This window comes from Chinchilla lanigera, unplaced genomic scaffold (assembly GCF_000276665.1).
Source record: "Chinchilla lanigera isolate Chin_1 unplaced genomic scaffold, ChiLan1.0 scaffold00030, whole genome shotgun sequence".
Lineage (NCBI taxonomy): Eukaryota > Metazoa > Chordata > Mammalia > Rodentia > Chinchillidae > Chinchilla > Chinchilla lanigera.
This window is the reverse complement of record NW_004955431.1, coordinates 5,282,969-5,297,126: the sequence shown is the minus strand read 5'-3', so window position 1 is coordinate 5,297,126 and position 14,158 is coordinate 5,282,969. Positions and strand designations below refer to the sequence as shown.

The 14,158-nt window shown below is 46.5% G+C and overlaps 1 protein-coding gene across 1 annotated transcript in view; it reads left to right on the top strand.

The window, feature by feature from the left end:
* The first annotated feature begins 6 nt into the window (after positions 1-6).
* The window catches only part of Atp7b (ATPase, Cu++ transporting, beta polypeptide), a 68,726-nt gene continuing 54,574 nt past the window's right edge, over positions 7-14,158 (top strand). The window contains exons 1-2 of the mRNA XM_005387612.2: positions 7-333; positions 13,665-13,797. The gene's annotated coding sequence lies outside the window, so the exon portion shown is untranslated. The remainder of the gene's footprint in view (positions 334-13,664; positions 13,798-14,158) is intronic.

Below are 14,158 nucleotides of genomic sequence, written 5' to 3'. Positions count from 1 at the left end.
CGCCGGAGGCGGTGCCGGCTGGCGGCGGTGAGCGTCCGGCCCGCGCGCCCCTCGCCCCTCACTGCCCCCCGGCTGGAGTGGCGCCTCGGTCCCGGACCCGAGGACCTGTTCCAGACCCCTCCGGCTGGAGTCGAACCGGAGCGATGCCGACACAACCGTTCTCCTTCCAGGATTTGTACGTCGCGCTCCTCTTCCCCGCGCCTCGCACCGGGTGACCTTTGGGCTCTGGGCCGATCGGAGAGAAAAACAGCAGCGACAACAAACTGGTGTCTTCAGGGGACGATGCCGGAGCCGGGGCGGCATGGTCCAGCCGGGGCAGAGGCCAGTCGGAAAGTGAGTTTCCTTGCCGCGCGGAGGGCGCTCGGACCTCCCTGCCTGCCGCCGGACTGGCTCGAGGCGCGGGGACCGCGTGCGCGGGTGGTGGTCGGGGCGAGGCTCTCCGGAAAAGGCGCAGGTGTCCGAGAACTGTTGGCGACTCCGAAGTTTGCTGTTCATCTTTACGCCGTCAAAGGGCTAGGTGAACGTGGAGTCCTGGGTAACAGCCTTCATTGTTCAAAGCTAATACCCCGAAGAAGTTACAGTCTGGTGCCTGAACTAATGTATGGTCCATATCCAACTCCTGCAGTTTTAAAAGTAACTTGAATGCACTTTAATTGTGTGTAACACATTTTTTGTGGTCACTTAATGCGAACAGTACGAAATACTTAGCGTGAAAAGCAGTATTTGCAGTCGCTTTCTTAATGTAGGTCTTCATTCCGCAAGTACTTACTGAAAGCCTATGTTTAGGCGCGGTATTGAGCGATAAAGTGCATAACATAGTATGTGTACACACACAGAAATCTTTAGGTTTTGTGTGTGTGTCTTTTTACATTTTTTTTTTTTACTTAAAATCATGTGCTATGTATTTTCTAATTTTTTCAGTTAATATATTTTTGAGATTGTTTCACTATTTGCCTTATGTACTTTAATCTTTGCCTAGGGTTGATGCACCAGAATTTGTTTCTGCACTGTGGACATTCCGGTTGGTGCTGCTGCTTTCTCTCTCAGGAGTGGACATGATCTTTTTTTTTCCTTTCTTTTTTTTTCTTGCAATGTAGTCCTTGAACTCACTCAGGCTAGCCTCAAACTGGAGGCGATCCTCCTGCCTCAGCCTTCCTAGTGCTGGGATTACAGCCTGTACCATCATGCCCAGTGGGACATGACCACATTTGCACTTGATTTTTAATGCCAGCACTGGAGGATTTCTTTAGGATGGACACTTAGGCCTGGATAACTGGACTGAAGAGGTGGTTAACTCTTTTCCATACATCTCTGAAATTAATTAATTCAGTGATACAAGTATTATCAAGTGCCTTTTAGTAATAGTGAAATTATGTCTGGCTTCTGGTGGTGTGGAAATGCCAGATAAAGGGATTAATGGTCGGGCAGAGAGGCTGGTGGGTAGATGATTCTTAACCATGTAAAGGCGGCATTTGATCTGGGGTATGGGGAGGAGTGGCTGTTGCAGAGGAGGGGATACTTCTAGCCCTGATAAATGCCCAGCTGGAGAGGAAAATCCTTATCCTTCCAGATCAGGCTCAAGACCTGGAACCTCTCAGGAGCTTGTAACTGCCTTGGCCCACGTTTACCTCACCCTCTTCTGGATTCCTTGATAATAACCATAGCTGTTGTTGTAGAACCTACTATGTGCTAGGCATTGTGTTAAGCACTTTATATCCCTCTGGGCACTCTTTGCTTCAGTCCTCACCACCTCCAACCCCTTTGGCACTGTTGGGCATTGAATCTGGGGTCTTGTGCTCATGTGGGGTGTTTGGTTGGTTATTTGTGCTGGTGATTGAACCCTGGACCTGGAATACTAACTGAGCACATATTCTACTACTGAGCTTCACCCCCAGCCCCGACGTAGGTATTATTATTCTGTGTCACCATTGGTTCAATAAGTATTTTTTTGAGTACTATGACAGGAATCCTAGGTACTGGGGATCCAGCTAAGTCCATGACTCTACCCTCATGGAGTTTATATCCTAGTAGGAAATACAGGGGAAAAAGGAGTAAATAAATAAATAGTGTTATTTCAGGTACTGGTAAGTGCTGTGAAGAAAAGAAGCAGCATAGAAGCCTGGGTAGGAAGGAAGATTCTATTTTAAGTGTGTGGTCAGAGAGTACTGCTGGCCGAGGTGGCACTAGAGTAAAGACCTGACTGATTCACTTTCCAGGGAAGTTTTCTGGGTCTCGAGTCCTAAGGTAGAAGTGTGGTAATCTAAAGTACACATTTGATCTTTGTCCTGTGTTTCTGACACAGCTAAAAGCCTTGGAATTTCCTGAGTGATGGAGCATTATTTTGTTGTTCATAATAAGCTTCATTTAACACACCTGAGTTTCTGTAGTGAGGTGACCCTTGATGGATCCCTAGATAGCTTTAGGGTGGGGGGTAGTTGCTGGAGGGACCACCCTGTGATTAAAGAATTAGAACTTTCCACCCCACCCTCCAACCTCTGGGGAGGAGATCAAGTTAATCACTAGTGGCCACTGATTTAATCATTCATGCCCATACAGTGGAACCTCCATAAAACCCCTGAGCAGCAGGTGTGGAGAGCGTCCAGGTGATCAACACGGCGACACCCTGGCAGGGTGGCTGTTGTGCCTGGAGAGGCTGTGGGATCCCTGCACAGCTCTCCCTGCCCCGTGCCTTGTGCCTCTCTTCCATTTGTTGTTTCTGAGTTATGTCCTTTAAAATTAACTGGCTAGCTGAGCATGATGGCTCTTGCCTGTAATCCTAGCACTCTGGAGGGCTGAGGCAGGAAGATCACAAGTTCAAACCAAACCCCGGGCGATTGAGGGTTGACTTAGTGAGGCCCTGTCTCAAATAAACAAAAGAATAAATGAATGTTGAGGATGTCACTCATCGCAGAGGGTCTGGGTGTTCATTCCCCGGTACTACAAAAACCAAACCGCACCATTCCACACCACCTTGGTAATAGTATGTAAGATGCTTTGTTGAGTTCTGTTGCCACTCTAGCAGAGTATTCACTGTAAAGTTGTGGACAGGCCCTGGCCTTATAGCCAGTCATTCAGAAGCTTAGGTGCCCCAGATTTGATGACTGGTGTCAGAAGGCGGGAGGGGGGGGGTCTTATGGGACTGAGCCCCTCACCCAGTGGGCTCACCCACTGTCTGCTAACACCAGGTAGTGCTGGAACTGAATCGGGTTATAGGGTAGCCAGTCACTGCCTGGAAGGTTGGAGAATTGTTGATGTGAAGAAAGCCCCACCTGTTTTGTGTTGGAGTGTTGTGATAAGAAATAGTACAGAGGGAATGACTTTAGTGTTTGAGGAACTGTCAGAAAGTCAGAGCGGCCGGAGCAAAGAGAGGGAGAAGGGGAAGCGGTAAAACGAGAGGTCAGAATTCATCATCATTTTACAGATAGGGAAACTGAGGCAGAAAGTAATCAACTTGCTAATAAAAGACAGATCTGTGACTGAGTCCTGGCCAGAGTGCTCTGTCTTAGGAAGATATTACCTTCCAAACTTCCTTGACACTTGGTCATACCACCTGGTATTCTTATATAAAATAATGAATGTAGCTTGTCTTCTTAAAAGTAGGGACCAAGTTTGTACCATTTAAAAGTCACTCTCTGTAGTATGAAAAGGAGCCCCACCGCTGTTCTTGAATGAATGAATGAATGATGTATGATCTCCTCTTGGAGGCTTCTCTGTGGGACATCAGTGACCGGGTAACCTGGGTCCCTCGGTGTTCAGTCCACAACAGGGGACACCTGCTTTCTGGTGCTGTTCAGCTGGGGGATGCAAAGACGAACAGAGGTTGGCTGCTGTTCGTCATAGCTGCTGAGACAGGTGTGTACGTAGTTCAGCACCCACAGGGGAGAAGGATCTGTTTCTCCTGGGAGCAAGGCATGCAAGAGGAACTTGAAGGGGAGGTGGCGCTCGGTGTGGGAAGAGCAGTTGACCGGGGCATGTAGCATGGAGGGCAGGGTGCTGCAGGCGGCGTGTGTGAAGGTCCAGAGCAGTGGCAATGGAAAGCAGCTCTTGGGGGCTGGGAGGGCGTGGCCAGGCTGGAGATTGATTGTGGAAGGCCCTGTTGGTCAGGTCAGCAGTTTGGACTTTAGCCCACAGGCGGGACGTAGTGTGTGGGGAAGTGGTCCGAGGCCCCCTTGGGGAGGAGGCTGAATGCGGAAGGGGAACAGTGGGAGTTGGAAGACCACCGAAGGCTGTTTAAAGCGATCCTCCCCATCCACACAGAGGCTATGAAAATCGTGAAGAGCTGGAGGTCAGTTCTACCTATTCTGATTGGCTGTGGCATTGCTGTAGAGAGAGCGGGCTTTCTAGGCCCCAGTGTCCAGAGTGCTGGAGGCCAGGGGAGTCCCAACTCGGGGTGTAGTTCTAAGTAGGCTGGTAAGCTAAAGGAGTGAGAAAGCTGAATTTGAAATGTTTTTTGCATTTTTCTGTAAGCCCAAAGGATGGCCATAGGCTCACAGCATATGTATCAAGGAAGTACCTAGTTCAGGGGACTTCAGTATCGTTTTTATCTATAGGAGAAAACTGGAATCATGGGCAAGTGAAGTGCGTTTTTTTCTACCAGTGTTAAATTCTGAAATGTCTTGCTCTTCTGTTTGTCGATCATGCTGGGGTCAAACACAGAGCCTAACATATGCTATGCAAATGCTCTAGCACTGAGTTACACTTCCAGTATGAAGGGTGTTTTGTTTTGTTTTTCTTTTTAAAAAAGCTAAGTTAAAAGAGAAAATATGAACAGAGCAAAGCTAGAGTGTTGACCTTTTGTGGGGTGAGTAGTATTGGGGATGGAACCCAGGACCTCAAGCACGCTAACTGAATGCTCTGCTACTGAGCTGGTTCCCAGCCTGGCAAATATGACTTAACTGTTTTTTCTTCCTCCCTCCTCCACCCCTGTAAATCCCCCTCCTCTCCCCGTTTTGTGCCACAGATCAGACCCTGTGCTTTTCCACTGAGCTGTACCCACAACCACATAGAATCAGGAATTGCAAAATCTGCCCTTTGAGAACATAGCAGTTTTGCCAGTGCCAGGAATCAGACAGCCCCATAGTTGGAGCTGCTAGCAAGTTCATATCTTAGTTGCGCCTGTCAGTGTCTTCACTCACCTTTGTTGACTTGGTGTGGCTCTCAGATGGTCACCACCTGAAGGAGCTCAGGCTCTGCCTCCCCTTACTCTCAACAGATTTCCTCGCTGGGAAGCTGACCCCACTGGTTATGCTTTTCTTCACCTTTCTGCCTGGCTTTACCCACTTGCTCCCCGAATTTTATTTAGAATTACTCTACAACCTACTTTTATCTCCTCTCTGGAATCAGATGGAATGCCTGCCCTTTTTTCAAGGTCATGCCGTCTACCAGTACTGTTGGGTCCTTCCTCCCTACCTGTCTGGAGCTTTTATTGGCCCTTTTCTTTCTTCCCCTCCACTCTTTCCCTTTCTTGGCCTGTGAAGCCATTCACTTCGCTCTTGTTCTAAAATCTCTCCTATTACCTTGTGTCTCCCATTGGTTATTATACTTTTTCCCCTCCTCTTCTTCCTTAGACTTCAAGACGAGAACTCCTCAACCTTTTAGTCACCAGAGACTGATTTCTACAAAGACAGTTTTTCCCCAGACTTGGGCGTGGGTGTTAGTTTCTTTTCTTGTTGTTAGTATATATTTGAAATACATAATAATTACACTTCTCAGTAGTAGCATCACAGCTTCAGTGCCACCTCAGATCATCAGACATTAGATTCTCATAAGGAACATGCAATCTAGATCCCTTGGATGTGCAGTTCACAGTAGGATTTATTCTCTCATAAGAAGCTGATGACCCTGTTGGTCTGACAAGAGGCTGAGCTCAGATATTAATGAGAGGGGTGGGGAAGTGGCTGTAGCCACTGCTCACCTCCTACTATGTGGCCCAGTTCCTAACAGGCCACAGACCTTGTCCCTGTGGTAGGGGGAGGGGGTAGTGTTGTGGATAACAATACGCCACTGTAGTAGATAAGCTGTTCTTGTTTTAAATTGCCAGGATCAAACCTGTCCCACTCATCAAGGATACAGTGAAGTTGGTAGAATGTGGGGACAAAGTCCAAGAGATTCCCCATGTACTTGTCTTGGGACCTGTATTAAAAAGGAGACAGCTAGGCCTGGCTTCCTTCAGGTGATATCCCATGTAAGAGGAGGAGACCCGAAGTCCACAAGATGCTTCTTGTGAGACTTTTGCACAGGATTGGACAGATGTTTCTGTCTAAAGTATGAGAATACAGAAGGATGGAAGAAAGCTCCATGAGGGCTTTGTCTTCAGATCAAGACTTTTAGAGACAAGGGAACTGAACCACTTGTTGGCTTTGCCTAGTCTTTTAACTCTCAAGAGGTAATGTCAGGACTTCCCAAGCAAAGTTCTTTTAACCACCCAGTGGAATCACTCTTGGATCAAATGGAAAAAAACATCGCTTGCATTTACTCAGGTGGGAAAAGGACTAAAAATGGGAATAGCTCTGTTTTTATGTACTCAGTCACTTTAATTGGCTTTTAAATATTGTGAAAGGCTGTTCTGCACAGGGCCAGGCATAGGTCTTTAACTTATCTGCATTTAAACAAGTAAGCACAAAACACCGGAGGCGATGGTCTTAGGCAAGCTCTTAGTGTTGATAAGCTGAACATGGGTAGGGGCTAAGGCACACAGTGCACTCCTCCTGGGTACCTGAGCTTTACTGTCCCGGCTGGCTGGTCAAAAATGTCGTCAGGTGGTTCCTTTTACAAATGACTTGCCAGGTAAACTTGTTCCAGGTCCTTCTTTCCTTGAACAAAGAATCAAATGAGACAAACCAAAAATGGTACCAAAAGTTAATTTGAAAAGTGAGAAGCGGTTTGTGCTAATATTGTTTAGACAATTAGACGCCAAGCTCTTGTACTCTGAGTAACTGATTTAAAGATAATAATACGCAGTGTGTTAATCATTGTTACCCTCCTATTATCTTGTTTTGAAATTTCGGGTTTTTTTCTCCTTAAAAGAAAAAAAGTGAGGGGTGAAGGGTTAAGGGGGCAAGTGGCTCTGCACAGTGAACTTGGGCTGAACAAAAGAGGAAAAGAGAAAAAAAGCAAAAATAAAAGTACACCCTGGTTTGGGAGACACAGGATGGCTTTGGTGAAGAGTTGTGACAGTGGGTTCCTTGTGATGTCCCGTGTCTTTTATGCTGTCCACATTTTGTGGGAACCTGCAAGAAATTCTACATCCAGGGTCCTGAGAGGCGGAGCTATATAGATCCTGGTGTTCTGGACTCACAACCAGAAACGAACCAAATGGTACCGAGTGACAAACACCAAGACGCATGGACTGCCAATTGGAGTTTAGGACGAGCCTTTATTCCTGGCCAGGGACTGCCTGAGAGCCTCCATGCAGGGATGGATCAGACCAGTCCCCATCCAGGGACGAGAGCGGTTTTTAAACCCTTAAAACCACATCCTATTTGGCAAACACGTCACATCTGTAACAATGAGGGGACTCTTTTTTTAATGGCAGGAACAGTACATTCCGAGAATCCCGGAGGGGTAGAGCATTCACAATACATTTTGGGAGTCCAGGAAGGGCAGGGCGTTTATAACCATACATTCCAGAAATGGTAAACATGAAGATCTAACCCCACGGGAGGGGTGGTAACTGGGAATTAAACTGGAACCTTTGATGTCGGTGGTGGGGCTCTTACACCTGGGATCCCTCTTTCCTGGCCAGCCTAAGCCATGCCTATCTCCTCTCTCGCCATCTTTGAGCAAAGAACAGCCCTTGGCAGTGTTTGACTGCCCTGCTGGTGCCTTGATTTTGGATTCCCACCTTTCTGAATTGTGAGAAATGAAATTCTATTTATAAATCACCTAGTCTGTTACTTTCTAATAGCAGCAGAAATGGGTATTGATACGCAGAAGTGGGGTGTTACTGTAACACGTACCTGAAATTGGAACCTGGGTCGAGGCTAGAAGAGTCTGGAGGAGTTGGCTAGAGAAAGCCTAGACTGCTGTGAACGAAGCGTTCAGGGTGATTTGGGTGATGGTTCAGAAGAAGAGGGCTGTAGACAGCCTGAATCTTCTTGATTTCTTAAGTATTTGCCATCAGAATGTTAGTAGAATAATGAACAATAAAGGCCAGTCTGGTTAGGTCTTAGGCAGCAGTGAGCACTGTCTTTAGTGAAACCAGAGAAAAGACCATTCTAACTAAGCATCAAAGAACTTGGGTTAATTGTGTTGGTGCCCTGATGCCTGGTGGAAGGCATGTGATAATCTAAGATACTGAGTGGAACAACGCTTTAGCAAAGTGTGTAGGGTGCTGTGTGGCTTCTCTCGATTGCTTACAGTAAAATACAGGAGAAGGAATAAAGACAAATTATAATCAAAGGGAGTCAAAATTTAAAGAATAAAAAAGTGCTTGGGTGAAAACGTGAGGTAGCAGGCTTGGAAGGAAGCCAGCTGCTGTCCCGAAGCAGAGTGATCCTAAAGGCGCTAGAGAGATCTGTGAGGCTGACGTTCCCGCCCCAGGCCTTGATTGCCAGGTCCTTCGAGGCAGAAAGGTTTTAAGGAAGGGGCTTGGCCCTCCCGTGGGACCTTAGGGCTGCCTCCTTAGGGCCACTCAGATTCTCCGCTCCTCACCATCAGAACTGTATCTCCAGTGGGATTTGATGCAGGTGGACCGCCACGCTGGAAGGGTGTAGCTTGGAACCTCCATACCGTTGGCGTGGCCACAGCTGCACATGTACAGAATGCAAGAGCCGCAGTGGCGTGGCTCTTCCTCCTAGGTTTCAAGGATGTTCTGCAGAGCCTTGGGCCTCAGGCCAGCCTGTAGCCCTCAGCCCTTACCATTGTAGCATGTGGCTCTCGGCAGCCAGGGCTAATCTTGGCAGCTAGCCAGAGCTCTGTTCGGCAGCTTCCCCAGTCTCTGCCTATCTGTGGGTCTCTGGAGGCTTTAGATTAGCAACAGTCCTTAGTGTTCCCTCTCCCTGCCCCTCTCCTCCCCCCTCAGTCTCGCTGTCTCTCTATCTCTCTCTCTCTTTTTTTTTTTTTTTTGGTCTTTTTGAGACAGGGTCTCCCTCGGCAGTTCAGGCTGGCCTTGAGCTCACTTTGTAGCCCAGGCTGGCCTTGAACTCGCAGTGGTCCTCCTGCCTCAGCCTCCCAAGTCTGTCTCTATTCTGCCCATTCTACACGAGTTTTGTGAGTAGATTTTCAGGATCTGCTGGGCCCGTACTGCCCAGATCAAGACAACTCGAGAGAGGCTTTATTTGAACAGAGCCTGTGCTACAGCACAGCAGTGTAATACGCCAGAGCAAACTCTCCTAGACCAACCCAAGGAGTATGAGGGAAGTGCTGCTTATATAGTGTATCAGTAGCCCTGTGATTGGTTCAGGTTTCTACTTGCTGATTCAAGCCTACTGATTGGTCCAAATTCAGTTTTGCCACTTGGTTCAAATTCAAGTCAGCAGTGGTTAGGGCAGACATCTCCTGGAGCAAGTATGGGCATGAGGGACAGCTGTTGTCAATCAAAGCACTCTCCGTTTTGGCTGTCGGAGGGAAGGGCAGGGTCTGGCTGTTTCGATCTCTCACTACTACCTTACAAGCCAGGGCAAAGGCAGTGAGGCCTTAATATTCTCAGCACTGTGCTCAAGGTCAAGTCCTTGTCCTGCTGGAAGGGGCTGGATGGAAGAAGGGAAAGGGAGCCCCCACTTCTCAGCTTCATTTGCCTGGGACTTAGATCAGCATCAGGCAGAAAGGGCAGATGAAAACTGCTGCTGACTTTCCCCTCCCTGGTGGAAACCCCCAGCCTGGGTCCTGGGGTGGCCCAGCGTCCTGTGCTCTCGCTGCACCAGGCTGCAGGGGTTCCACCTCTACCTTGGTAGTGGGAGGGAGCATTGTTTTGGTTCAGATACTACAGATTCACTGTTGTGGCCATTTGTAGAGAGTTAACTTCTGTGTTTTTAAATATTCACCAGTCCACGGAGCTCCTCATACTTCATTCTACTGCATCTGACACTTGCATCAGTTAGAATTTTACTGTATTTGATTGTAGTATAACAAATCCCAAAACAACAACAGCTCTTCATGAAGTCTTGTGGCCCCAGGTTGTATGGTAGGTTCATAGTTATGGGTCATCAGGAGCCCAGACTTTTTTCTCTCCTCTAGCAAGCATAAAAGGTAGATGTAGGCACAAGAACACCTTAAAAAGTTTATTTTAGCAGACAGCAATTCATAAACCCAGCAGGTCACTGAGGGGATAGGGAGAGGACATATTTTATAAAGTGTTCATGGAAACAAAACAGAAAATATATGACTGCTTACAGTGGAAAGTCCCATATTTAAACATTGCTTGACAGTTTCTGACTGATAAAGTCCTTAGTTAGAGTTAATTTGGGGGTTCTGGTTGTGTTTTTGTCTTGGTTACTTTTCTCTCGTTGCTGAGACAAAATACCCAACACCCAAAATGAAGGAAGGAGAAAGGTTTATTTAGCTTATAGTTTGTGGAGGTTTCAGTCCATACTTGGCTGGCTCCGAGGCAGAAGGTAGCAAAGCAACACGAGCAAAGAGGGGAATGGCAGCCGAACAGCAAAGCAGCCAGAGCAAAAGGGAGGAATGGCGGCAAGCAGCCTCTTTCCCTGCCTTACATTGTAAACAGGCTACCCCCACCTGAGAGGCATGTAGCTCTCACATAATTTCCATGTCCTCCTCTTCCACAGGCTCAGGATGTATACAAAGTAAGCACCCTGGCTTCCTGCTGAGTCACTTAGCCAAACCTCTAGACTCCCCAAGTTGATACAATGTATCAACCATAACAGTTTTATTGTATTTTTTGCATAGTACTGGGGATTGATCCCAGAGCCTTTGTTTGTATAGAGCTACCTTACCAGCCTTTGTTTTTAATTTTTAATTCTGAGACAGGGTCTTGCTAAATCTTCAGTTGCCCAGGCTGGACTTGAACTTGCATTTTCTGTTTCAGCTTCCCAGCAGGGTGTTGGTTTTACAGGCATGTGCCGCCAAGTTGGTGGTTTCTGATTGACTAAGTTTAAACTTTGTTTTGCTGTTCACATTGAGTTGGCTTATATAATAACCAAAGGTTCTGGAACTGTCTCAGCCTGAAGACCTCCCAATTAATTAATTTCTTTATTAATTTTTTTTTAGCAAACTCACCTCTCCCTCCCTTGCCTAAGAGAATGAAGTTAGCATTGCATATTCTGCTTGTTCATTCCACCTGAGGAGAGGTGGGGATAGCTGTTTATGCCCTAGGCCTGAAGAAGTTTGGAGTAGCTGCTTATCTCTAAAGGGAAAAAAAAAATCTAATTTTTGAAGTTCCACTTTACATTGCTGGTTACATTTCTCCTGTAGGTCAGGTTACCCATCTGGCAGGCTATGGCAGAATGCAAACCATTTATTTGTATTTGGAATTAAGATCTGCTATTATTGCTTCCTTGGCAATTTATAGGTGAGAAAGGACAGGTCCAGAGCCCAGTGTACACACTTACTGTGTCTAGAAGACCTTTAAAATTTTTTTTTTGGAGTGAATTTTCCTGGAAGAGAAAAAGGCTTGAGAAACTTTTGTGTCCTGAAGCTGAAGTTTTTCTTAAAGGTACAATTTTAAAATCCCAATTTCTATGTCTTTCCGTGTGTTTAAAAATTTTTGTTTTATCCTATCTCAAGGTTGCTGTATGCTCTGGAAATTACTGAACCTATGATATAGGACCTCGAACTGAGAGAGAAAATAGATGTAACTCCCAACCTGCTAAATAGTCGATGCACCAAGTTCGTGTTCCCCTAAATCAAAGAATGAATTCTAAGGAACAATAGAGGTTAATAATAGGAAAATTTATTGGAGAAAAGGAATGGGGAATAGGAGGAGTAGGAGTAGTTCCTGATAGATGAGACGGGCCCAAAAGGGTTGCCAAGGAAGTTTTGTAGAGCAGAATCACGCGGTGGGTAAAAACGACGATCAACCAATAAGATTACAGGTATAACCGTTTAGTAAATACTGATCCAATCAGGAAGCTGGTCATGTAGCAAGTGTACGCGGATGACATATTAACCTTGATGGATAAAATATAGTCTTAGTCTTGTCTTTAGTCTTAGTGGGTGGGAAAGAATGGCTCATCCCTAATGAGATAATGGTTTATTTATGGGAAATCTCAAAAGAGTGGTACCAGTAATCTCAAGCTTCTGTTTATCCCATAGGGAAGCATATAAATCTAGCCATTGTGACTTTAATCTTCTTCAGATGCACCTCCAGGCACAGTTTTGATGTGTTCTCATCTTCTGCACTGACTCCCTCTCGGAACTAACCCTGTCTGACTGCCTATAATAGTCCTACCTGACTTAGCTATCTGTAATATTTACACTGCTATTAGAGGAATAAAAGACTGAGTGAGAAAGGAGGGAGGAGCTGCTTTCTGAATGTTAAATATTTGTCTGAAAGTTTAGCAGCCCATATTTTAGCAAGCAAATATGTAAGTTGTTGGGAATGCAATAGGGGAGTGAACAAAATCAAAGGATTCCTATGCTTGTGGAACTCACGTCCTACCTGAGGAGACAGCAAACCTCTGAAATAAATACTGTTTGAATACGCTGGAGAAGACAGGGGTGAATGATTGGAAGTTGGGTGTGCTTTGCAGTGTAGATAGGTCACTTTGGGGGAAGTCACTGAGAAGGTAACCTTGGGGCAAAGACCTGGGGGAGGTGAGGAGGTGAGGCATGTGCGTCTGAGATGCTGGAGGGAGTATTTCTAAACTGAAGGAGCAGTTACTGCAGCTCAGAGGCCCTGAGGTTGGCCTTGCTTTCTTTAAGGACAAGGAGATCAGAATGGTAGTAGCAGAGTAAGGGTGGGGGAGTGTGAGATCAGAAGGAATGGAAGGGGCAGATTGTCTTGACATCTCACAGATTACTGTAAGGATTTAAATTCTCCCTGAGGCTTTTTTAAGGAATGACACCTGACTTCCCCTTACAGGGCTTCTGACTTTTGTGTTGAGAATAACCTTTGGGGAGGTGGTAAGAGCGGAAGTCAAGAGGTACTTAGGAGTTTTTAAAGTAATGCACATTAAATGTGCTAGAGGCTTGGACCAGGGTTGAGGTGAACTTGCTCAAAAGTGGATGGATGTTGGAAGGTGGAAGTGGGAGGATTTGTTGGATCTTTACAGGGGGTTTGAAAGGAAATGATTCTTACCTAGGCTGGAGCCCAGATTTTCCCCAGGCAAGTGCAAGGAAGAAGTTTTATTCAGTAAGGTAGGAAAGACTGGGAAGGCAGGGCAGGGGCTGTTGCAGACTAGTTAAATTAGAGATGCCTCTTCAACGTCTAAGGGATGCGATAACGAAGCATTTAGGTCCGTAAGTGTGGAGTCTGAGAGTAGCTGGCTGTAAATATTTTGTGAGGGTGCCCCTGTCCCAGTTCCGACTTTGGAACTGAACCCCCAAGGTGATGGCGTGTCTGGGGTGCACGCCACTGCTCCGCAGCCAACCAGGTTTGCAAACTCAGCAACAGTAACAAATTAAAGGAATGAAGTGGAAAAAGGAAGACACTTTATCTGTAAGAAAGGAAAAAATCCGGAAGAAAGAAAGCTGCCCTGTTAGAGGTGAGGGCAAGCCCCACCCCCAGGTAACTCGGGCCTGTGTCCTCTGCTTCCTTTTTTCAGGTGATGAAGACCCTCCCTCCCAGGTCAATTCCTGGAACTTGTCACACACTGATTTGCTCCCTAGATTTTCATAGATGGAGCCCAGGCCTCCAGACCCTAACCTAGGCACCATCACCAATGGACACATTCCCAGGTGGGTTTTTGTTTGTTTCCCTCCTGCCCCTGTGCTGATAGGGATTTATCCTTGGGATTCATAGGTTAGGAGGAGTCCTACAGACAAGTTTGCTTGGATTTAGTGATAATGTAGGGAGATGCTTAACTAGGGGAACGTATGTGTATCTGTGTAGCAGTATAGTGGCCCTAGAGTGGGAGTACATGCGTATTTTTAATATATTTTCCTTTAAGTTAGTAATCCCGCTTGCCCTTTCGTCTCCTTTGCATTCTTTTTGGGGTGTGGGGTGGCTGTCTTGGTTTCAAGCACCTGGCTTCCCCTGAGCTGTGCTTGTCAGTCCCCCCTCTTGTGAATGGTTCCCTCCAGTAAAGATTTCACTCTT